A 24,609-nucleotide genomic window follows, 5' to 3' on the forward strand; every position below is an offset into this window, starting at 1 on the left:
CAAGTTTCAGGGCCAGTATCTCATGCTTACACCCTTAAGGAGAGCCCATCCATCTTCCAGCTCTCAGTGTCAGCTGGAGGTGTCCTAGGAGGTGCAGGATCTGCGCTCTTTAAAGTGCTGCTGCAGGTGAGGGGCACAAACAGCTGTCCTGCTCTCAGGACCTTGGGCAGGTCTCCCACCTGATAGAAGTGTCAAAGGGCAAAGGGCAGGAGGCAAGGGGCAAGAAAAAAGGTAGAAGAGGATATCTCTACCTTGTCCATGGTGAAAGTGGCAGGGCCAGCTCTCCTATAATGATACCCTTGAAGCCACCTCACCTGCAACTCCTGCAACAAACAGGTCTATGCAACAAGTCACATACCTGATACAATTCTAGGAACAAGGTAAAACAGAATTCTTTCTCTTAACTACTTCAAATAAGCAATCAATTTGAGACAATAAAATTGACTATGTTTTTTCTTTGAACCAAACTAAGTTGGTCAGTATGAAGAAGGTAAATAAATAAATAAATCAGCAAAATTTCTTCATATATATATATATATATATATATATATATATATATATACATATATACAAAAAAAGTAATGACAAAGGTCTTGGTGTGAGTCTATAATCCTGGTCTAAAGAACCAGAGTCTTTTAATTTGCTTAGTTTGGTTTAATTTAATTTTTTTAAAAACTACAAATATTTTCTTGATCTCATTTCTCAGATTTAAAAGACAAAACATGAATTAACTCCAATATATTGTTAGTTTTGAGGCATGCATAAGTATATGTGTGATAATCATAAGACTGAAAAAAAATGAATGCCTATGTAGCCATGTAAAGAAGTTTTCTCTTTGTAAAAATTATATATATAACTAATTATATATAATTATATGATATATGATATATATGAAATATGATGCTATATGCTATATGACATATGATATAATATAATATATAATAAAATATATACTATATAAAATAATATAATAAATATATATAATTATGTATGTATATATAAATATAATTTATTTCATTTTATATTTTATTTACATTTCAGATGCCATCCCCTTTCCCCATTTCCCCTCCCGAGAAAACACCTATCCCATGCTTCCTTTTCTTTTTTGCTTTTATACAATATTTTTCTAAATGTTAATCAAAGGCTTTATAAGTTTGGTAATGCTCAATCAGAAGTGTAAACCAATACCCAACCTAGATATATAAACTATCTTTGACTGGTGGAGACACGTGAACATCTGCCTCCATGCCGCCCCTCTCTGTCTCTCTCTCTCTCTCTCTCTCTCTCTCTCTTTCTCTCTCTCATCACCTAGCTTCTCCTCTCCATCTTCTCCTCTCCTTACTTCATCTCTTCCTCTCTGTACCCCTTCCCCCTTAGCTCCTCCTACATATCACCCTTCCTGTTAAAATAAAACTTTTCTCTCAAAATACAATTAGAGCATAATTATTGCTAATTGTATCAGTGAGGTACAAGATAGTCCTAATACCTAGTCCATCATTTTGTTAACTAGCCAGAACCTCTGTCATCTTTCCTAACTAAAACACTTAGTTTTGAACCTGGCTTTTTTCTTAGCTTTAGAATGAATGTCAGCTGAAAACCATCCACTCAGATCTTTTCTCTCAAAGTAAATAGCCAGGATTGGCTATGAGACTATAGGTCTTCAACCCTGTCAGAAATCCAGAATGACTGAGTTAACTGAAATTATGGGAAACACTAAGCATAGCTTCTAAAACTTAGCCAATTTATAGAGACCGCTGAACACCTGGAAAGCCCCTATACTACCGAACGTTGGAGCATCAAATCTTCAGCCTTCTGGCCCAGAATCATCTGAAAGACCTTAGTGATGCAGAATTATTATGGGCTGATTACTCTGTCTAGGCAGATATAATCAGTCAACTATTCTGCAAGTGTGTCCTTTTCTGGACAGTAATTTGTCTGTAGATGGAAAGAGGCAATTCTTGCCTAGTGGCTGTCACCGCACAACTGGAGTAACTCCAAGGATGCTCAATTTCTTCTTAGAATCCACAACAGGAAGCTGTCAGGAGCAGACATGTCTCTAATCAAAATGAACATTAATATAGAAATGTTTGTAACGTCAATTTAATGGACTTCTTACCTTCTGACATTTTAAAAACCAACTATCCAAGTAAGGTAACCTGGACTGTTGTCTGTTAACACCTCTCAGCTATTTCTAAATAAAATATGGAAAACACCATAACAATAAACTCAAAGCCATGAATTTGCTATAGTCCCTTAACTCATAGGCTAACAGTCCCTAATCAGTTAAAAAAGTTAAAGAAGGACTGGGATTCCTAAATGTGTATACAGGCACAATGCCCATGAGAGTATCAGTATTCATCTCACTTTTATATTAATAAGAAGCTCGTACCAATGATAACCTTAAATTTGAAATCAAAGTAAATTTTGTACCATTTAAGAAATTTTAACTTCATCTCGATAATAATTATACAATTTCTACCAATAGGTTATGGCTATGCAATAAGTCCTAGCTAATCCTTCCTGTTCCAAGAAAACCACTACTTTTCTCTAGAAAGACAGACCAATATTAACCACCTTAGTCCCCAAGTCTAGGGAATAGGGGTGCTGACTCTTCATTAACTTCTTCAAGCTGATTAGGAGTGTTGAGATATTAGAAGAGGGGTGGGGGGAAGAGTAAATTGATAAGCCTCTGATGCTGTATCTTCACTGCATCAAGATGGAATTCCAGGACATCAGATGTTTGGGCAGGTCTGCTCAGTATGCTTGATGAGTAGGTACACCAAGGCTGTGTATTCTGCAATATACAATTCTCAGAACAAGTTTTAGTATCAAGAAAATTTTTTTTTTCCTAGAGGGCTGGCATTTTTTAAAGATGTTGGTTCTAATATTTTTTCTTTTTGTCCCCCTTTTTAAAATTGGTTGTAATATTTACATTTCAAATTTTATCCCCTTATCCCATTCCCCCCACCATCCAGGAACCCCTTATCCCATCCCCACTCCTTGTGCTTCTATGATGGTGTGATTTTCCAGTTTCTATGATGCTGTTTCCATTAACATAAATTGCCTCCTAAATTTCTAAATCTTTCCCTTTGTGTTATTAAATCTACTATTTTTCTTTTTTCTTTTTTTCTCTTTTTTCTCCTATTTCCCTTTTTTCATCTCTTTTTTAAAATTAGATATTATATTTACCTTTCAGATTTTATCCCCTTACCCCACTTCCTACCACCACTCAGAAACCTCCTATCCCATCCCCCCTCCTCATGCTTCTATGAGGCAGTGCCCACACCTACCCTCCCACTACTCCCTCCCCACACTCACATCACCCCCCCACTCTGTGTTCATTTTTTATGGGATCAAGAAACTCCTCTCCCACCTATGCCCAACTAGGCCATCCCCCCTTACATATACCACTGGAGTCATGGGTCCCTCCCTATGTCCTCCCAGGCTGGTGGTTTAGACCCTGAGGGGCTCTGGTTGTTTGGAATTGTTGCTTTCCTCCTGGGGTCACAAACCCTTTCTGCTCCTTCAGTCTTCTCTCTAAGTTCAACATTGGAAAACCCTTGATCATATCAGTGGTTAACTGTGAGCATTGTCCTATGAATGTGTTTTCTTTGGCAGAACTCTAAGGAGACAGCTCTATCATGTTCTTGACAGCATGCACTCCCAGCCATCCACATCAGTGTCTAGCTTAGGTGACTGTACATGGGATGAATACTCAGTTGAAATGGTCTCCTGGTAGCCCCTCCTTCAGTTTCTGTCCCATGTTTTATTTCCATATTTGCTCCCTTGTGTATTTTTATTACTCGTTCTAAGTAGAACTGAGGCAACCCCTCTTGGTCTTCCTTCTTCATGAGCTTCATGTGGTCTGAGGGTTGAGTCTTCGCTATCCCAAGCTTTTGGGCTAACATCTGCTTAACAGTGAGTAAATACCATGTGTGTTCTTTTGTGATGGGGTTAACTCACTCAGGATGATAATTTCTAGATCCATTTACCTAAAAATTTCTCAAATTCATTATTTTTAATAGCTGAGTAATACTCCATTGTGTAGATTTACCACAATTTTTGTATCCATTCTTCTGTTGAGGGACATCTTGGTTCTTTCCAACTTCTGGCTATTATAAATAAGGCTGCTATGAACATAGTGGAGCATATGTCCTTATTATATGTTGGAGCATCTTCTGGGTATATGCCCAGGAGTGGTATAGCTGGATCCTCAGGTAATGCTATGTCCAGTTTTCTGAGGAACCATCAGACTGATTCCAGAGTGGTTGTACCAGCTTGCAATCCCAACAAAAAAGTAGGAGTGTTCCTCTTTCTCCACATCCTTGCTAGCATCTACTATCACCTGAGTTTTTTAACTTAGCCATTCTGATTGGTGTGAGGTGGTATCTCAGGGTTGTTTTGATTTGCATTTCCCTGATGACTAAAGATGTTGAGCATTTCTTAAGGTGAAATTTCTCAGCCATTCAAGTTTCCTCTGTTGAGAATTCTTTGTTTACTTCTGTACCCCATTTTTAATAGGGTTATATGGTTGTCTAGAGTATAATTTCTTGAGTTCTTTGTATATCTTGGATATTAGCCCTCTATAGGATGTAGGATTGGTAATGATCTTTTCCCAATCTGTTGGTTGCCATTTTGTCATATTGACAATGTTCTTTGCCTTACAGAAGCTTTGCAATTTTATGAGGTCCCATTTGTCAATTCTTGATCTTAGACCATAAGCTATTGGTGTTCTGTTCAGGAACTTTCCTCCTGTACCTAGGTATTCGAGGGTCTTCCCCACCTTCTCTTCTATTAGTTTCAGTGTATCTGGTCTTATGTGAAGGTCTATTATCCACTTGGATTTGAGCTTTGTACAAGGAGATATGAATGGATTGATTTGCATCCTTTTATATGTTGACCTCCAGTTGAACCAGCACCATTTGCTGAAAATATTGTCCTTTTTCCACTGGATGGTTTTAGCTCTTTTGTTAAAGATCAAGTGACCATAGGTATGTGGGCTCATTTCTGGATCTTCAGTTCTATTCCATTGATCTTCCTGCCTGTCTCTGTACCAATACAGTGCAGTTTTTATTACTATTGCCCTGTAGTATAGTTTAAGGTCAGGGATGTTGATTCCCTCAGAAGTTTTTTTGTTGTTGAGAATAGTTCTTGTTATCCTGGGTTTTTTGTTGTTCCAAATAAATTTGCAAATTGCTCTTTCTATCTCTATGAAGAATTGATTTGGAATTTTGATAGGGATTTCATTGAATCTATAGATTTTTTTTGGCAAGATGGTCATTTTTACTAAATTAATCCTGCCAATCCAGGAGCATGGGATATCTTTCCATCTTCTGAGATCTTCTTCAATTTCTTTCTTCAGAGACTTGAAGTTCTTGTCATAAAGATCTTTCACTTGCTTGGTTAGATTCACTCCAAGATATTTTATATTATTCATGGCTATTGTGAAGGGTGTCATTTCCCTAATTTCTTTCTCAGCCTGTTTATCTTTTGAGTATAAGAAAGCTAGTGATTTGTTTGAGTTGATTTTATATCCATCTACTTGGCTGAAGTTGTTTATCAGGTTTAGGTGTTCTCTGGTGGAAGTTTTAGGGTCACTTAAGTATACTATCATATCATCTGCAAATAGTGAAATTTTGACTTCTTTCTTTCCTATTTGTTTCCCTTGACTTCCTTTTGTTGTCTAATTGCTCTAGCTAGGACTTCCAGTACTATATTGAATAGGTAGGGTGAGAGTGGGCAGCCTTGTCTAGTCCCTGATCTCAGTGGGATTGCTTCAAGTTTCTCTCCATTTAGTTTGATGTTGGCTACTGGCTTGCTGTATATTGCTTTTACTATGTTTAGGTATGGACCTTGAATTCCTAACCTTTCCAAGACTGTTAACATGAAGGGATGTTGAATTTTGTCAAATGCTTTCTCATCATCTAGTGAGATGATCATGTGGTTTTTTTCTTTGAGTTTATTTATGTAGTGGATTACATTGATGGATTTCCGAATATTGAACCATCTCTGCATTCCTGGAATAAAGCCTCCTTGATCATGATGGATGATTGCTTTGATGTGTTCTTGGATTCGGCTTGTGAGAATTTTATTGAGTATTTTTGCATCATTGTTCATAAGAGAGATTGGTCTGTAGTTCTCTTTCTTTGTTGGGTCTTTGTGAGGCTTAGGTGTGAGCATAATTGTAGCTTCATAGAAGGAATTGGGTAGTGTTCCTTCTGTTTCTATTCTGTGGAATAGTTTGAAGAGAATTGGTATTAGGTCTTCCTGGAAGTTCTGATAGAATTCTGCACTGAAACCATCTGGCCCTGGACTTTTTTTGGTGGGGATATTTTTAATGACTGCTTCTATTTCTTTAGGGGTTATGCGACTGTTTAGATTGTTTATCTGCTCCTAGTTTAACTTTGGTACCTGGTATCTATCTAGAAAATTGGCCATTTCATCCATATTTTCCAATTTTGTTGAGTATAGGCCTTTGTAGTAGGATCTTACGATTATTTTAATTTCCTTGTTTCTGTTGTTATATCTCCTGTTTCAGTTCTGATTTTATTAATTTGAGTACTGTCTCTGTGCCCTTTGGTTAGTCTGGCTAAGGGTTTGTCTATCTTGTTGATTTTCTCAAAGAACCAGCTCCTGGTTTTGTTGATATTTTGTATAGTTCTTTCTGTTTCTACTTGGTTTATTTCAGCCCTGAGTTTGATTATTTCCTGCCATCTACTCCTCTTGGATATATTAGCTTCTTTTTGTTCTAAAGCTTTCAGGTGTGCTGTCAAGTTGTTAGTGTATGCTCTTTCCATTTTCTTTTTGTGGGCACTTAGAGCTATGAGTTTTCCTCTTAGTACTGCTTTCATGGAGTCCCACAAGTTTTGATATGATGTGTCCTCATTTTCATTAAATTCTAAAAAGCCATTAATTTCTTTCTTTACTTCTTCCTTGACCAAGTTATCATTGAGTAGATCATTGTTCAGTTTCCACATGTATGTGGGCTTTCAGTTGTTTTTGTCCATGTCAAAGACTAGTCTTAGTCCATGGTGGTCTGATAGGGTATAAGGAATCATTTCAGTCTTTTTGTATCTGTTGAGGCCTGTTTTGTGACCAATTATATGGTCTATTTTGGAGACGATACCATGAGGTGCTGAGAAAAAGGCATATTCTTTTGTTTTAGGATGAAATGTTCTATAGATGTCAGTTAAGTCCAATTGGTTCATAACTTCTGTTAGTTTCATTGTGTCTCGATTTAGTTTCTGTTTCCATGATCTGTCCATAGCTGAGAGTGGGGTGTTGAAATCTCCCACTATTATTGTGTGAGGTGCAATGTATACTTTAAGCTTTAGTAAAGTTTCTTTTATGTATGTGGGTGCCCTTGCATTTGGAGCATAGATGTTCAGAATTGCAAGTTCCTCTTGGTACATTTTTCCTTTGATGAATATGAAGTGTCCTTCTTTATCTTTTTTGATTACTTTTGGTTGAAAAACGATTTTATTTGATATTAGAATCGCTACTCCAGTTTGTTTCTTGGGGCCATTTGCTTGGAAGATAGTTTTCCAACCATTTACTCTGAGCTAGTGTCTGTCTTTTTCACAAAGGTGCGTTTCCTATATGCAACAAAATGTTGGGTCCTGTTTACGTATCCAATCTGATAATCTATGTCTTTTTATTGGATAATTGAGTCCATTGATATTAAGAGATATTAAGAAAAAAAAGAATGTTGTTTCCTGTTATTTTTGTTATTGGCAGTGGAGTTATGTTTGTATAGCTATCTTCCTTTAGGGTTATTGGAAAACTACTTTCTTGATTTTTCTAGGTTGTAGTTTCCCTCCTTGTGTTGGAGTTTTCCACCAATTATCCTTTGAAGTGTTGGATTTGTGGTAAGATATTGTGTAAATTTGGATTTGTCATGGAATATTTTAGTTTCTCCATCAACATTGATTGAGAGTGTTGCTCGGTATAGTAGTCTGGGCTGGAATTTGTGTTCTCTTAGGGCCTGTATGATATCAGTCCAGGATCTTCTGGCTTTTATAGTCTCTGGTGAGAAATCTGGTGTAATTCTTATAGGTCTGCTTTATATGTTACTTTGTCTTTTTCCCTTACTGCTTTTAGTATCTTCTCTTTGTTTTGTATATTTGATGTTTTGATTATTATGTGACAGGAGGTATTTCTTTTTTGGTCTAGTCTATTTGGGGTTCTGTAGGCTTCTTGTATAGTTAAGGACATCTCTTTCTTTAGGTTAGGAAAGTTTTCCTCTATAATTTTGTTGAAGATATTTACTGGCCCTTTAATTTGGGAGTCTTCACCTTTATCTATACCTATTAGCCTTAGGTTTGGTCTTCTCATTGTGTCCTGGATTTTCTGGATGTTTTGTGTTAGCAGCTTTTTACATTTCACATTTTCTTTGACCGTTGTGTCTATGTTTTTCATGGTATCTTCTGTGCATGAGATTCTCTCTTCTATCTTTTGTATTCTGTTGGTGATGCTTGCGTCTATGACTCCTGATCTTTTTCCTAGGTTTTCTATCTCCAGGGTAGTCTCCCTTTGAGATTTCTTTATTGTTTCTACTTCAGTTTTTAGATCCTGGACGGTTTTGTGTAATTCCTTCACCTGTTGGTTGTGTTTTCTTGCATTTCTTTAAGGGCTTTTACTTGTTTACCTGCGTTCTCCTCAAATTCTTTGAGAGTGTTGTTTATGTCCTTTTTAAAGTCCTCCATCATCATTTATGAGATGTGATTTTAATTCTGAGTCCTGCTTTTCTGGTGTGATGTGGTGTTCAGGTCTTGCTATGGTGGGGGAACTGGGTTCTGGTGATGCCATGTAATTTGGTTTCTGCTCTTTACATTCTTATGCTTGCCTTTCACCATTTGGTTAGCTGTAGTACTACTAGCACTCACTGGTTCTGACTGGTGTGTGCCTTTCCACTTATCTTGGTTGTGTCAGAACTCCTCCGGGTCAGGATGACTCTATGATCCTGAGCTCTGGCTGCTCTGGGTACAGTGGCTTCTCTAGGATATTTCAGGATATGGTGTCTCCATGGTAGTAGAGCAGCTAGGTGTTTGCTGCTCTGAATGTAGTTGCTCCTCTAGGATGCTTCAGGATATGATGTCCCCTGTTCTGCAGCTCTGTGGGCCATGTCCTCTCTAAGAGGCCTGTAGCTCTGTGGTCCTTGACTTCTCTTGGGGACGTCTGCAGCTCTGCGGTCTGTGACCTCCCTAAGGTGCCTCCGGACTCAGTTTCCAGAGGGGAGCAGATCAGCTGGGAGACTGCTCCAGCCACCGGTATCCGGGCCAGGTATATATAATTTTTGACAAGTGGGTAATTGACAGTTTTTATTCCAATCCATTCTATGCCAATACCCTTTCTTCCACTCCACTAAATCCCACCCTACTCCAACCCATCCTCTTCACATGTGGTAACATGCTCGTTGTTCCTTTTTTTTTCCTTTTTTAATTATTCATTCCATTCATTTACATCTCAAATGATATCCCACTCCCTGGTTACCCCCATCACCAATCCCCAGCACATGATATCCTACTTTCAGTTTACTCCTCCACCAATTTCCTGTCCCACATCTGCTCTCCCCTCTTCCCCTTCGCCTGTATGAGTGTTCCCTCACTCACACCGCTCCAGCATCCCCTTATATTGGGTGATCAAAACTCCCTGGAACAAATGGCCTCCTTCCCATTGCTGTCAGGCATAGTCATCCTCTGCTACCTATGTATCTGGAGCCATGGGTCCCTCCAGGTACACTCCTTGGTTAGTGGTCTAGATTCTGGAAGAACTGGGAGGTCAAGCCAGGCCATGTAGTCCTTTTAATATGGTTGCTCCCCCAGGCTTTTTTTGCCAAATCCCCCACCAGGTTCCCTGAGCTCACTCTGATAATTAATGTACTGTGCACTTCCTATTTCTAACTTGAGTAATTTTTTTCTAGATCATGCTTTTTCACACATTAATTTGTGCTGCTTTGTAAAATTGTTTTGTTGTTTTGTGTAGGTTAAACCATACAATTCCACAGTTTCATGCAATTTGAGTAACCTGGCATTGTATCCATTTAAGAGAAGATAAGAAGCCCCTGTAACATCCCCATCATCTTTTCTCCTGAGAATTTACATTGCATTCATGCTGACTTACTTTAAAACAGGATGCTGTCTTTAGTATTTCTATTATGTTCATTTGAATTAGAAGAAAAGTCTCCTTTCCCCCTCAACTAGAATATACAGTGTGGCATTTTTTTTTTTTTTTTTTTTGAAAAATAGCTTTGCAAGCTGTATCATTAATTGTTGGCTATAGAATGTCCCTTCAGTGCTCTGAGTTCACCATTCCACTGGTTCCTGGCTCCCAGGGAGTCTGATGAGAAGTCTGTCCCTAATATGATTTGGTTTCATAGTTTGGGAACAAGCAATTTTATTCATGTCACTTTCAAAACTTACTTCTCATCTTTGACTCTTGGCATTTTTATTATTATGTATTCATGTACACATTTCTTTTTGGCATTCTGTTAGAGTATGCTATGATGCTTGAATACGTAGGCTAATGTTTTTAAATTTTAAACCACATTACTTTAACATTTAAACCATAATTTCATTGAACTTTTAATGCCATTTCTCTCTTGGCACAGTGTGTTCATTGTTATTAGTCTCCATTTTATCTTGCCTTTGTTCATCATATTATGGAAACTTTGCAGATTTAACTTGGAATTTGCCAGTCATTTTGTAAGTTCAAGTTTCCTCTTGATCTCTTTGTGTGATCCTTAACTTATGTTTCTAAGAACCACAATAATTTGGATGGTTAAATATCATTTCTATAGATTTAGTGGCAATATTTCATTAGAAATTGCAGGGCATTTTATCTCTTTCCTTGATAACCCTATTATTCAGGCAATTCATTTGATATCAGAACTCTCACATGGGGCAGATCCTTGCTAGGTAACTGCTATATAGTTTTCAACAATGCCCTAGTATGAAATTTGATCACACAAAGGATTTCACAAAATTTAGAAAAATCTATTTTTCAAGGTCAATCTTTGAGATTTATTCCAACTCCAGAAAGGACCTTTGATTTTTCTGCATTATTTTGACTACTAGGAATTCATTGTTTGGACTTTTATCCTTATTTAAGAGAAGTTATTTTTAAAAGTGTTTCTTTAAGAATAATTTTATTATACTTTATTTCAAAACAATGTAAACAGTTTTGATGAACTCAGTCTCTGGAATACCTTGAGCCCCCCGCCCCCCTTTTGAAAATTTCTTTTCTCCTATTACTTATTAGAAATCTTAGAAGTTTAAGATTTTAAAAATGTACTCTTTACCTATTCCCTTTATATCCTGCTCACTGTACCTCCCAGTCACTCCTTCCACAATCCTCCCTGCATCAATTACCTCCATCCAATATTCCCTTCTCCTCTAAGTATAGGTTGGGGGCCCCTGGATATTGCCCCACCCTGGTACTTCAAGTCTCTCTGAGGCTGGGTGTTTCCTCTCCCAATGGGGCCAGACAGCCTAGCTAGAAAAACATATACCACACACAAGCAACAGCTTTTGGGCTAACCCTCACTCCAATTGTTTGAGTCCCATATATAGACCAAGTTGCACATCTGCTACATATGTGCAGGGAGGCAAAAACTGGTAATAGTTCTACCATAAGACCTACCTACATGATTCCTGAGCATATACCAAAAAGATGCTCCACCATCCCACAAAGAGGCTTGCTCAACTATGTTCATAGCAGCTTCATTTGTAATGGCCAGAAACTATTGGGTAGAGGCAATAAGAACTTAGTTTCTTTAATTTTGACTGTGTGATGGAACTTCAGTGCCATCACCATTGTACTGAGGCATATAGCACACTTTGTGATGACAGAAGAGACAGCTGCACCTTCTTCACCACACTTAACTCTCCCTGACCTTCATCAAGCTGAATTGCCTGGGAGAAAAGGGTTGTGTCTAATGCCAAAGACACTTGCTGTTCCTGAAGAATATTGCCATATTTTCTTACTGTTTCATCAAGTGCTGTCTGCCCTGGGGACACTTTCCAGAGCCTTTTACAATCTTGTCTGGTCTTGCCTTCATAATGCCATCATACAATACCCAGCATATAATTTCTAGACATACTTTTATCTATTTCACTAATATTAATAACAATGTCCTTCTTCAGTGATGTGTGGTAAATGAAGTATAACAGTAGAAATTCAGAACCATTTAAAAATGCTAATTTTATTTCTCTTCATCAAAAGATAAAATGAAATGAAATCCATTATAACACTTTAATCTACTTTATTATTGCCAGCAATTGGGTCAGGTATTTACAGATCTCATTTACAGGTTCTACAATGCATCCTAGACAATGCTTTATTTAGTGTTTCTGTTGTAAATTTAACACGACAGTGCCATGTGCTTTGGCTCCTCACTTCTCCAAACACAAAAACAACAGCTTGCTTGTTTCTTTGCTTTTAAAACACTGTGCATTCGTTTTGTCTGTTTTCTTTCTTCTTTGTTTCATGTTTTTGTTGTTGTTTTGGTTGTTTGTTTGTTTTTTATAATCTCAGCTCATGTGTACTTTGTTACTAAAATATTTTCATCCAGGTGAAGTTTCGAACACTCACATTCCTTTACCAGTTTTTGTCAAAACTCCCAAAGATGCATAGAACATGCCTTTTGTAAAGATTCAAACATTGGATGAAACTCATTTATGATTATCTCATAGACTGAGGGTACAATAGGAGATACATGAAAGACCAAACAAATAAAGGACAGGAGGCAAACTACTTTCAAGCATATTATTTTAACAAGAATGAGTGGACTTAAAAAGGTGAATGTCCAAAACAAACTGCTGTTTAAGACTAATAACACACTAACAGATACTAGTGTTATTTTTGGAATGGGGTGTCAGTGTTGAGAACTAGCCCCAGAGCCCAAGTGTTCTCAACAACATCCCAAGCACAAAAACACATTTGTTTTTCTTTTAAATTAGATATTATATTTACATTTCAGATATTTTCCCCTTAACATTCCCACCACCACCCGGGAACTTCCTATCCCATCCCCTCTCCTCATGCTTCTATGAGGATGTGCTCCCACCTACTCACTCACACATCAACCTCCCCACCCTCTAATTCCCCGCCCCCCCATTCAGTGTTCAGCCTTCATGGGACCTAGTATCTCCTCTACCATCTATGTCCAACAAGGCCATCCTTCCCTACATGTACAGATTAAAGTCATGGGTCCCTCCCTATGTGCTCCCAGGCTAGTGGTTTAGATCCTGAGGAGCTCTGGTTGGTTGGTATTGTTGCTCTCCTCATGAGGCTACAAACCCTTTTTGCTCCTTCAGTCTTCTCTCTAACTACTCCATTGGGAAACCCTTTATAAGATCAGTGCTTAGCTGTGAGCATCTGCCTCTGAATGTGTCAGACTCTAGCAGACCTCTAATAAGACAGCTATATCAGGCTCTTGTCCTCATGCACTTCCTGCCATCTACCTTTGGTGACTGTACATGGGAGGGATACGCAGGTGGAATGGTCTCCAGATGGTCCCTCCTTCAGTTTCTGTCCCATACTTTGTCTCCATATTTGCTCCCTTAAGTATTTTTGTTACTCCTTCTAAGTAGGACTGAGGCATCCACACATGGTCTTCCTTCTTCATGAGATTTATGTGGTCTGTGAGTTGAGTCTTGGATATTAAAAGGTTTTGAGCTAATATCCTCTTATCAGTGAGTAAAAAGAATACCCTGTGTGTTCTTTTGTGATTGGGTTAACTCACTCAGGATGATATTTTCTAGTTTCATCCATTTACCTAAGAATTTCTTGAATTCATTATTTTTAATAGCTGAGTAAAAGTCCATTGTGTAAATGTACCACATTTTTTTGTATCCATTCTTCTGTTTAAGGACATTTGGGTTCTTTCCAGCTTGTGGCTATTATAAATAAGGCTGCTATGAACATAGTGGGGCATATGTCCTTGATATATGTTGGAGCATCTTCTGGGTATATGCCCAGGAGTGGTATAGCTGGATCCTCAGGTAATGCTATGTAAAATTTTCTGAGGAACCACCAGACTGATTTCCAGAGTGGTTGTACCAGTTTACAATCCCACCAAAAATGGAGGAGTGTTCCTCTTTCTCCACATCCTTGCCAGCATCTTCTGTCAACTGAGTTTTTGATCTTACACATTCTGATTGGTGTGAGGTGGTATCTCAGGGTTATTTTGATTTGCATTTCCCTGATGACTAAGGATGTTGAGCATTTCTTAAGGTGCTTCTCAGCCATTCGAATTTCCTCAGTTGAGAATTCTTTGTTTAGCTCTGTACCCCATATTTAATAGGGTTATTTGATTGTCTGGAGACTAATTTCTTGAGTTCTTTGTATATCTTGGATATTAGCCCTCTATCAGATGTAGGATTGGTAATGATCTTTTCCCAATCTGTTGGTTGCCATTTTGTCTTATTGACAATATCCTTTGCCTTACAGAAGCTTTGCAATTTTATGAGGTCCCATTTGTCAATTCTTTATCTTAGAGCATAAGCCATTGGTGTTCTATTCAGGAACTTTTCCCCTGTACCTAGGTATTCGAGGGTCTTCCCCACCTTGTCTTCTATTAGTTTCAGTGTATCTGGTTTTATGTCAAGCTCCTTTATCCACTTGGATTTGAGCTTTGTACAAAGAGATATGAATGGATTGATTTGCATCCTTTTATATGTTGACCTCCAGTTGAACCAGCACCATTGGCTGAAAATGCTGCCCTTTTTCCACTGGATGGCTTTAGCTCCTTTGTCATAGATCAATTGATCATAGGTGTGTGAGCTCATTTCTTGGTCTTCAATTCTATTCTATTGATCTTCCTGCCTGTCTCTGTACCAATACCATGCAGTTTTTATCATCATTGCTCTATAGTACAGTTTGAGGTCAGGGATGATGATTCTCTGACATGTTCTTTTATTGTTGAGAACAGTTCTAGCTATCCTGGGTTTTTTGTTATTCCAAATAAATTTGCAAATTGCTCTTTCTATCTCTATGAAGAATTGATTTGGAATTTTGATGGGGATTGCATTGAATTTGTAGATTGCTTTTGGCAAGATGGCCATTTTTACTAAATTAATCCTGCCAATCTAGGAGCATGGGAGATTTTTCCATCTTCTGAGGTCTTCTTCTATTTCTTTCTTCAGAGACTTGAAGTTCTTGTCATACAGATCTTTCACTTGCTTGGTTAGGTTCACTCCAAGTTATTTTATATTATTTGTGAATACTGTGATTGTGTCATTTCCCTAATTTCTTTCTCAGCCTGTTATCCTTTGAGTATTGGAAGGCTACTGATTTGTTTGAGTTGATTTTATAACCAGCCACTTGGCTGAAGTTGTTTGTCAGGTTTAGGTGTTCTCTGGTGGAAGTTTTAGGGTCACTTAAGTATACTATCATATCATCTGCAAATAGTGAAATTTCGACTTCTTCGTTTCCTATTTGTATCCCTTTGACTTCCTTTGTTGTGTAATTGCTCTGTCTAGGACTTCCAGTACTATATTGAATAGGTAGGGTGAGAGTGGGCAGCCTTGTCTAGTCCCTGATCTCAGTGGGATTGCTTCAAGTTTCTCTCCATTTAGTTTGATGTTGGCTACTGGCTTGCTGTATATTGCTTTTACTATCTTTAGGTATGGGCCTTGAATTCCTGATCTTTCCAGGACTTTTAACATGAAGAGATGTTGAATTTTGTCAAATGTTTCTCAGCATTTAGTGAAATGATCATGTGGTTTTTCCTTTGAGTTTATTTATGTAGTGGATTACATTGGTGGATTTCTTGATATTGAACCATCCCTGCATGCCTGGGATAAAGCATACTTGATCATGATGGATGATTGTTTTGATGTGTTCTTGGGTTCAGTTTGTGAGAATTTTATTGAGTATTTTTGCATCAATATTCATAAGAGAGATTGGTCTATAGTTGTCTTTTTTGTTGTGTCTTTGTGAGGTATATTTATTAGTATAATTGTAGCTTCTTAGAACAAATTGAGTACTGTTCCTTCTGTTTCTATTCTGTGGAATAGTTTGAAGAGAATTGGTATTAGGTCTTCCTGGAAGGTCTGATAGAATTCTGCACTAAACCCATCTGGTCCCATTCTTTTTTTTTTTGGTGGGCAGACTTTTAATTACTGCTTATATTAATTTAGGGTTTATAAGACTGTTTAGATGGTTTATCTGTTCCTGATTTAATTTAGATACCTGTTATCTGTCTAGAAAATTATCCATGTTATCCAGATTTTCCAATTTTGTTGAGTATAGGCCTTTGTAGTAGGATCTGCCGATTTCTTTTTAATTTCCTCAGTTTCTGTTGTTATGTCTCCCTTTTCAGTTCTGATTTTATTAATTTGGATTCTGTCTCTGTGCCCTTTGATTAGTCTGGCTAAGGGTTTATCTATCTTGGTGATTTTCTCAAAGAACAAGCTCCTGGTTTTGTTGATATTTTGTATAGTTCTTTCTGTTTCTACTTGGTTGATTTCAGCTGAGTTTGATTATTTCCTGCTGTCTACTAGTCTTGGGTATATTTGCTTCTTTTTGTTCTAATGCTTTCGGGTGTGCTGTCAAGTTGTTACTTTATGCTTTCTCCAGTTTTTTTTTCCTTTTTTCTTTCTTTCTCTCTCTCTCTCTCTTTCTTTCTTTCTTTCTTTCTTTCTTTCTTTCTTCTTCTTCTTCTTCTTCTTCTTCCTCTTCCTCTTCTTCTTCTTCTTCTTCTTCTTCTTCTTCTTCTTCTTCTTCTTCTTCTTCTTCTTCTTCTTCTTCTTCTTCTTTTCTTCTTTTCTTCTTCTTCTTATTTTTTGTAAGCACTTAGACCTATGAATTTTCCTCTTAGTACTGCTTTCATGGAGTCCCACAAGTTTTGGTATGATGTGTCCTCCTTTTTATTAAATTCTAAAAAGTCTTTAATTTCTTTCTTTACTTCTTCCTTGACCAAGTCATCATTGAGTAGAGTGTTGTTCAGTTTCCACATGTCTGTGGGCTTTTCATTGTTTTTGTCATTATTAAAGACCAGCCATAGTCCATGGTGTCTGATAGGGTACAAGGGAATATTTCAATCTTTTTGTATGTGTTGAGGCCTATTTTGTGACCAATTATATGGCCTATTTTGGAGAGGGTACCATGAGGTGCTGAGAAAAAGTTATATTCTTTCTTTTAGGATGAAATGTTCTATAGATATTAGTTAAGTCCAATTGGTTCATAACTTCTGTTAGTTTCATTGTGTTTAGATTTTATTTCTATGATTTGTCAGTTGCTGAGAGTGGGGTGTTGAAACCCCCAACTATTATTGTGTAAGGTGCAATGTATGCTTTGAGCTTTAGTAAAGTTTCTTTTATATATGTGGGTGCCCTTGCTTTTGGGCCATAGATGTTCAGAATTGAGAGTTCACCTTGGTACATTTTACCTTTGATGACTATGAAGTGTCCTTCATTGTCTTTTTTGATTACTTTTGGTTGAAAATCGATTTTGTTTGATATTAGTATTGCTACTCCTGCTTGTTTCTTGGGACCATTTGCTTGGCAGATTTTTTTCCATCCTTTTACTCTGAGGTAGTGTCTGTCTTTTTCATGGAGGTGTGTTTCCTGTATGCAGCAAAATGTTGGGTCATGTTTATTTATCCTGTCTGATAGTCTATGCCTTTTTATTGGATAATTGAATCAATTGATATTAAGAGATATTAAGGAAAATGAATATTGTTTCCTGTTATTTTTGTTATTATATGTTATATTATATTATTTTTGTGTAGCTATCTTCTTTTGGGTTTGTTGGAAGATTACTTTCTTGCTTTTTCTAGGTTGTAGTTTCCCTCCTTGTGTTAACCAATTATCCTTTGAAGTGCTGGATTTGTGGTAAGATATTGTGTAAATTTGGTTTTGTCAAGGCATATCTTGGTTTCTCCATCAATAGTGATTGAGAGTTTTGCTGAGTATAGTAGTCTGGGCTGGAATTTGTGTTCTCTTTGGGTCTGCATGATATCAGTCCAGGATCTTCTGGATTTTATAGTCTCTGCTGAGAAGTCTGGTTTAATTCTTATAGGTCTGCATTTATATGTTGCTTTACCTTTTTCCCTTACTGCTTTTAGTTTGTCTTGTACATTTGATGTTTTGATTATTATGTGATGGGAGGTATTTCTTTTCTGGTAGAGACTATTTGGAGTTCTCTAGGCTTCTTGCATATTTATGGACATTTCTTTCTGTGGGTTAGGAAGTTTTTCCTCTATAATTTTGTTGAAGATATTTACTGGCCCTTTAAATTGGGATTCTTCACTCTCATCTATACCTATTATCCTTAGGTTTGCCCCCTTCATTGTGTCCTGGATTTCCTGGATGTTTTGGGTCAATAGCTTGTTATATTTTGCACTTTCTTTGACAGTTGTGTCAATGTTTTCCATGGTATCTTCTGCACAAGAGATTCTCTCTTCTATTTCATGTATTTTATTGGTGATACTTGTGTCTATGACTCCTGATCTTTTTCCTAGGTTTTCTACCTCCAGGGTAGTCACCCTTTGTGTTTTCTTTGTTGTTTCTACTTCCATTTTTAGATCCTGGATGGTTTTGTTTATTTCTTTCACTTGTTTAGTTGTGTTTTCTTGCAATTCTTTAAGGGATTTTTGTCCTTCTTCTTTAAGGGTTTCTACCTGTCTACCTATGTTCTCCTCGAATTCTTTGAGAGTGTTATTTACGTCCTTCTTAAAGTCCTCTATCATTGTGATAAGAAGTGATTTTAATTCTGAATCCTGCTTTTTGGGTGTGATAGGGTGTTCAGGGCTTGCTATGATAGCAGAGCTGGGTTCTGATGATGCCAAGTAACTTTGAATTCTGTTGCTTAAGTTCTTGTGCTTGCCTTTTGCCATCTGGTTAACTCTAGTGCTACCTGCACTCACTGTCCCTGACTGGAGCCTGCCTTTCCAGTTATCTTGCTTGTGTCTTAACTCCTCAGGGCCCAGATATGTGTGTGATTTTGTAATCCTGAGCTCCAGCTCCTCTGAGTATAGTGGCTCCTCTAGGATGTCTCAGGATATGGTGTTTCCATGGTAGCAGACCAGCTAGGCATCCTCTGCTCTGGTTTCCTCTGGTTTCCTCTGCTCTGCAGTGTTTCCTCTAGAATGTCTCAGGATAAGATCTCCACTGCTTTGAGTGCAGTGGCTCCTCTAGAATGTCTCAGGATATCGGTGCCTGCTGCTCTGAGTTCAGAGGCTCCTCTAGGATTTCTTGAGATATGTTGTTGGCTGCTCTGGATTCAGTTGCTCCTCTAGGATGTCTTGCAGTATGTTGTCTCTAGCTCTGAATTCAGAGGCCACTCTAGGATGTCTCAGGATAATGTGTCCACATGGGAGCAGACCAGCCAGGTGTCTGCTTCAGGCACCAGGTCCAGGCGAGGGGCATAAGGGGAATGGTATTCTGCAGGGGCAGAGTTTGGGTGTATGATGGGTACTAAGTGCTCCCTGCACCCAATTGTGGCTCTGAGGCAGGCGTAGGGCAGTGGGTCAGTGTTCTTACCTGCCTCTCTGAGTTCAGTGATCCCTCTAGGATGTCTCAGGATAAGGTGTCCACATCAGAGCAGACCAGCCGGGTGTCTGCTCCAGGCACGAGGCCCAGGAAATGGGCAGAAGGGGCACAAAAACACATTTGAATTGAAGATGTTGAACACCCTTACCAAAAAAAACCAAAATGTTTTAAATATTATTAATAGTTATAACTATACTTGATTTTAAAGTCATTTAGATTTCTGAATTCTACCAAATGTGTGTTTATTTGCTGTTTTTTTTTTCTTTGTGTCCAAAAGTTTTTAATGATTAATTATTTTACTTATTTACATCTTAAAAGTTGCTCTCCGTCTGGTCTCCCCTCACAGTGTCCTCTCCCATTCCTCACCCTTTCACCTCTGAGTGGGCACCCCCATTTCCCTGTTACCTACTACACTGAGGCATCATGTCTGTACAGGATTAGCAGGATTATATGCATCATCTCCCAATGAGGACAGACAAGGCAGCCCTATTTTACATGTGTACCTGGGGCCTCAGACCAGCCTGTCTATGCTCTTTGGTTGGTGGTTCAGTTTCTGGGAGCTCCCAAAGGTCTAAGTTAGTTGACAACTCTTGGTCTTCCTGTGGAATTGCCATCCTCTTTGGTTCCTTCAGTTCTTCCCTAACTCTTTCATAGGGGTCCCAGACCTCAATCCAATGGTTGATTGTGAATATCTGCATATGTCTCAGTTGGCTGCTGGCAGAGCCTCTCAGAGGACAGCCATGATAGATTCCTCTCTAAAAGCAGAACATAGTATCAGTAATAGTGTCATCATGAATTTTGCAGGCAAATGGATTAAACTAGAAAATATCTTCCTGAGTGAGGTAACACAGACCCAAAAGGATATACATATTCTGTGCTCACTGATAAGTGGATATTAGCCAAAAGGTACAGAATACCTATAATACAACCCACTGACCCCAAGAAATTAAACATAAAGGAAGTTCCAAGTGAGGATGCTTAAAGCCTACATAGAACTGGGAACAAAATAATTATGGGAGGCAGAGGGAGGGAGAGAGAGAAATCTGAATGGGAGAGGGGAGGGGAAAGGGAGAATGAGATCTGGATTAGGTATGGGGGCTGAAATGCAAGAAAGGCCAAGGGGGCCAAGACAATGGATAGAAATATGCAACTGTTAGTGGTTGGGGGGTCAGGAGAGGGAATCTCTAGAAAGTCCCAGAGACCTGAGATGGGGGAAGCTCTCAGAGACTCAATATGCTTGACCTTAGCTGAAATGCTCAACAGGTAATATGTAACCTGAAAAGACCACCTCCAGTAGTCAGACAGGAACCCCCAATGGAGGGATAAGAACATCAACCCGCCTGTCTTAGTATTTTTATTCCTGCATAAGCATCATAACCAAGAAGCAAGTTGGGAGGAAAGGATCTATTCAGCTTACATTTGTACATTGCTGTTTATCACCAAAGGAAGTAAGAACTAGAAGTCAAGAAAGTCAAGAAACAGGAGCTGATACAGAGGCCATGGAGGGATGTTACTTACTGGCCTGCTTCTCCTTCCTTGCTCAGCTTGCTTTCTTATAGAATCCAGGACTACCAGCCCAGGGATGGCACCACCCACACTAGGCCCTCTCACCATTGATCACTAATTGAGAAAATGCCTTAAAGCTGGATCTCATGGATTTCCTTACCTAAAGCTTTTTTTCTCTGTGATAACTTCAGCTTGTGTCAAATTGACACACAAAAACCAGCCAGTACATCACCTACAAATCTTTGATCCAAAATTGCTCTAGTCTAAAAGAAATGCAGGGACAATAATGGAACAGAGACTGGAGGAATGGCCAAGCAGTGATGGACCTAACTTGGGATCCACCCTGTGGGAAGGCACCAATCTCTGTGTGTTCAATTTTAATTAAGCTTAGTAAACTATTAGGAGGAAAGCTTAAGAATAATTCTGACCTACCTCTATTTGCTGGCAGATGGAACAGTAAGTTCTTCTTGGGATATACCTCAATTCTTCCATTTCAGTGGGGAGCAAATATCACACTTTCAACTCTCATTCAGTTCTGAATTACAGAACTCTGATTCCAGACAACATTCATCACAAAATTGCACAGTGAAAGTTAAAAATGAATTTGAAATTATTTCCCATTATACCACATATGCATTGGATTGAATCCAATGAAACAGTTTGCTTGAATTCGACTCAGATCTTTCAGACATTATAAATTCTACCAATTAGTTGTCAAAACTATGTGTTATCTGGATCATGTGAAACTCCAGAAATGTCAGTAATCGTATGCTTTCACCATAGGTTGTTTTCAGAGTGTTGTCGATAAAACCATTTTCTCAGGTTAAATGCTCTGCCATCAGATTGACCCTGCTCATTTCACTACTGAAGAAATTTGATGCTTGTTCCTACAAATCTTTTGTGAAGAAGAGATGTTTTGTGGCTGCTCATCTGGAGTCAATGTTTTAGGCAAGATGCACACTTTGACCAACTCATCTAAAGTGAAACTCTCTTTGTACAGTTTTTATGTAATACAGAGATAAGCATAACCAAAGCAGCAATGGTAGTCCTTCTGAAATGCCATAAAGTAAACCTGCAAAGGATTTGTGACTCATAGGTTGAGAAATACTGGTCTACATAAACTTTATCAGACAAGTATCATAGCTAGTTGTTTTGCACACTGCACACTGTCATTTCCTAAATGACCCTATTTAGCCTATTTCCCCACTCTCCTGATTATAGCAGCTTATTCGCCATGCCTAGTTTATCTTTTATTTGCAAACATGCTTGGTAATAAAAGAAACTAGAAAACAGTGAGCACAGCTTGTTATATTCTTAATAGTTTGAATGTTTTGTGGTTGCCTTTGCTTATCGAGTACTTCCTAGTAAGATAATCTTTAATTAGAAAATAACAAATAATTCAAAAAATAAAACCAAGTCACTGCTTTAAAATTCTATTGCTTCAATGTTCCTAAATGCCAATATAAAAGAACTAGTAACTACATAACAATGAATAAATAAAACTATGCATTAGAATGTTAGCTTTTTAGAATCATTTATGACCCTGCCACTGTTGCTTACACTTTCAAGAGAGGTTTTAATAAACACATAAACCCTTGGTTCAGAACTGTGGAAAAACAATGATACTCTAAAACTTAAACCAAATGAGTGATTCAAATTCCTTAGAAATGCAATGAGGCACTCCCATGTCCAATATAAGTCAGCTTCAAAACAGAAAGATAAGTCGTATACACAAATTAAGATTTCTGTTTAGTTCAAAAATGCCCATCTCACAATCATGGCATTTTGTGGACATAGAATGTTTTTAAAGCTCTGGAGGGAGGAAACTGAGGTGATAATTATTATGGACAAGTACATTCTGTTGGTCACTTACTGAGGCCCTGTAGAAAAATGTTGTGTATGCTTAGGAAGAAGGACTTTCTTTCCCTGTCACATTACAATGACTCTCAATGTTATTCTAGCTCAACATTTTTTATTGGTTATTTGATTTATTTATATTTCAAATCTTGTCTCCCTTCCCAGTTTCTCCTCTGCAAACCCCCTATCTGATCTTCCTCCCCCTGCCTCTATGAAGGTGTTACCCTAGCATTCTCCTATGCTGATGCATTGAGCCTCAACAGGACCAAGGTCCTTCCCTCCCACTGATGCAAGATAAAGCCAACCTCTACTACATATGCAGCTGGAGCCATGGGTCCCTCCATGTGTAACTCTGTGGCTCGTGTTTTAGTGCCTGAGAGCTCTGGGGGATCTGGTTAGTTGATATTGGTGTTCCTCCTATGGGGTTGCAATCCCATTCAGTTATTTCAGTCCTTCCCCTAACTTTTCCATTGAAGTCCCTGTGCTCAGTTCTATGGTTGGCTGAGAGCATCTGCATCTGTATAGCTCAACATTTTCAGGAGTCTTTGTTGCTTTATTTTATTGATCCTACGCAGTTATTAGGGTATAAAACATAAAAATGAAGTAACTTTTGAGAGTTGCAGAAGACCCAGATTATGGTAGTATTTATGCAATATATTCTTCATTATATTTTAATACAATAAGGGAATTGAAAGATGAAAATGGAACATAACAAGGAACATGCTTTCATTTCTTAGTTTCATTTCTTCTTAGTCATTTTAGGAACACATGTCAGGCAGATTTTGAAAGTTGAAGGAAAGCTTGTAGCCTAGCTTGGCGCTCATGACAATAGTCCAAATAAAAGTATGTTTCTGAAAGAAGTCAGAAGCAGTGGGTGAAACAGCAGGGCTGATCACAGATTTAAATGGATATTGAGTAGGACAAAAGGTCCCCAGACAACTCCAGAATGTATTATTGTGTGACTTCACTGACAATGATTTATTTAAGGACAATGAATTTTAAATAAAAATTAGCACAATATTTATAGTGATTCTATGGCTATAAAAATTTACTGTACTTACAAGAATATTGAACTCAGTTCAACTATAGAGTGAACAATGTACCTTTAATATAATTGTCACATATGGAATAGTAAAATCACAAAAGATTAGGAAATCTGTATTTGAAAATTGAAGCCTGGGAGATTCTATTGTACTGCAGTTGGTAGAACATCTGGTTAGCATGTATGGCGTTCTAGTCCGCAGTATTTAACATGGTGGTAGTTTCCTTTAACACCAACACTTAGGAGGTGGAAGCAGGAGGATTCAAAGTTCAAAGTTATCCTTAGAGACATAGTGAAGGTAACATAAGACCTCCAATTAGAAATGAAGAAAGAGATATAAAAATGGATAGGGAGATGTTTATATAAAGAGAGAGGTATGCAGAAGGGAGTGCATTAGTCAGGGTTCTCTAGAATTACAGAATTTTTAAGATAGTATCTAATATAGTAAGAGAATTTGTTATGATGACTTACACTCTGTAGTACAACTCCCCAACAACAGTTATCTGTGAATCTGAACTCCAAGAATCTAGTAGTTGCTCAGCTCCACAAGGCTAGTAAATTCCAACAGATGTGCTGGCAAGTAAATGCAAGCAGGCAAAGAAGAGTGAGTCTTCCTTCTTCAAATGCCCTCATGTAGGTCTCCAGAAGAAGGTGTGTCTCAGAATAAAGGTATCTATCACTACCCCCTAATCTGTATCTTGTTTTGTC

Source organism: Arvicanthis niloticus, chromosome 17 (genome assembly GCF_011762505.2).
Source record: "Arvicanthis niloticus isolate mArvNil1 chromosome 17, mArvNil1.pat.X, whole genome shotgun sequence".
NCBI classification, from domain to species: Eukaryota; Metazoa; Chordata; class Mammalia; order Rodentia; family Muridae; genus Arvicanthis; species Arvicanthis niloticus.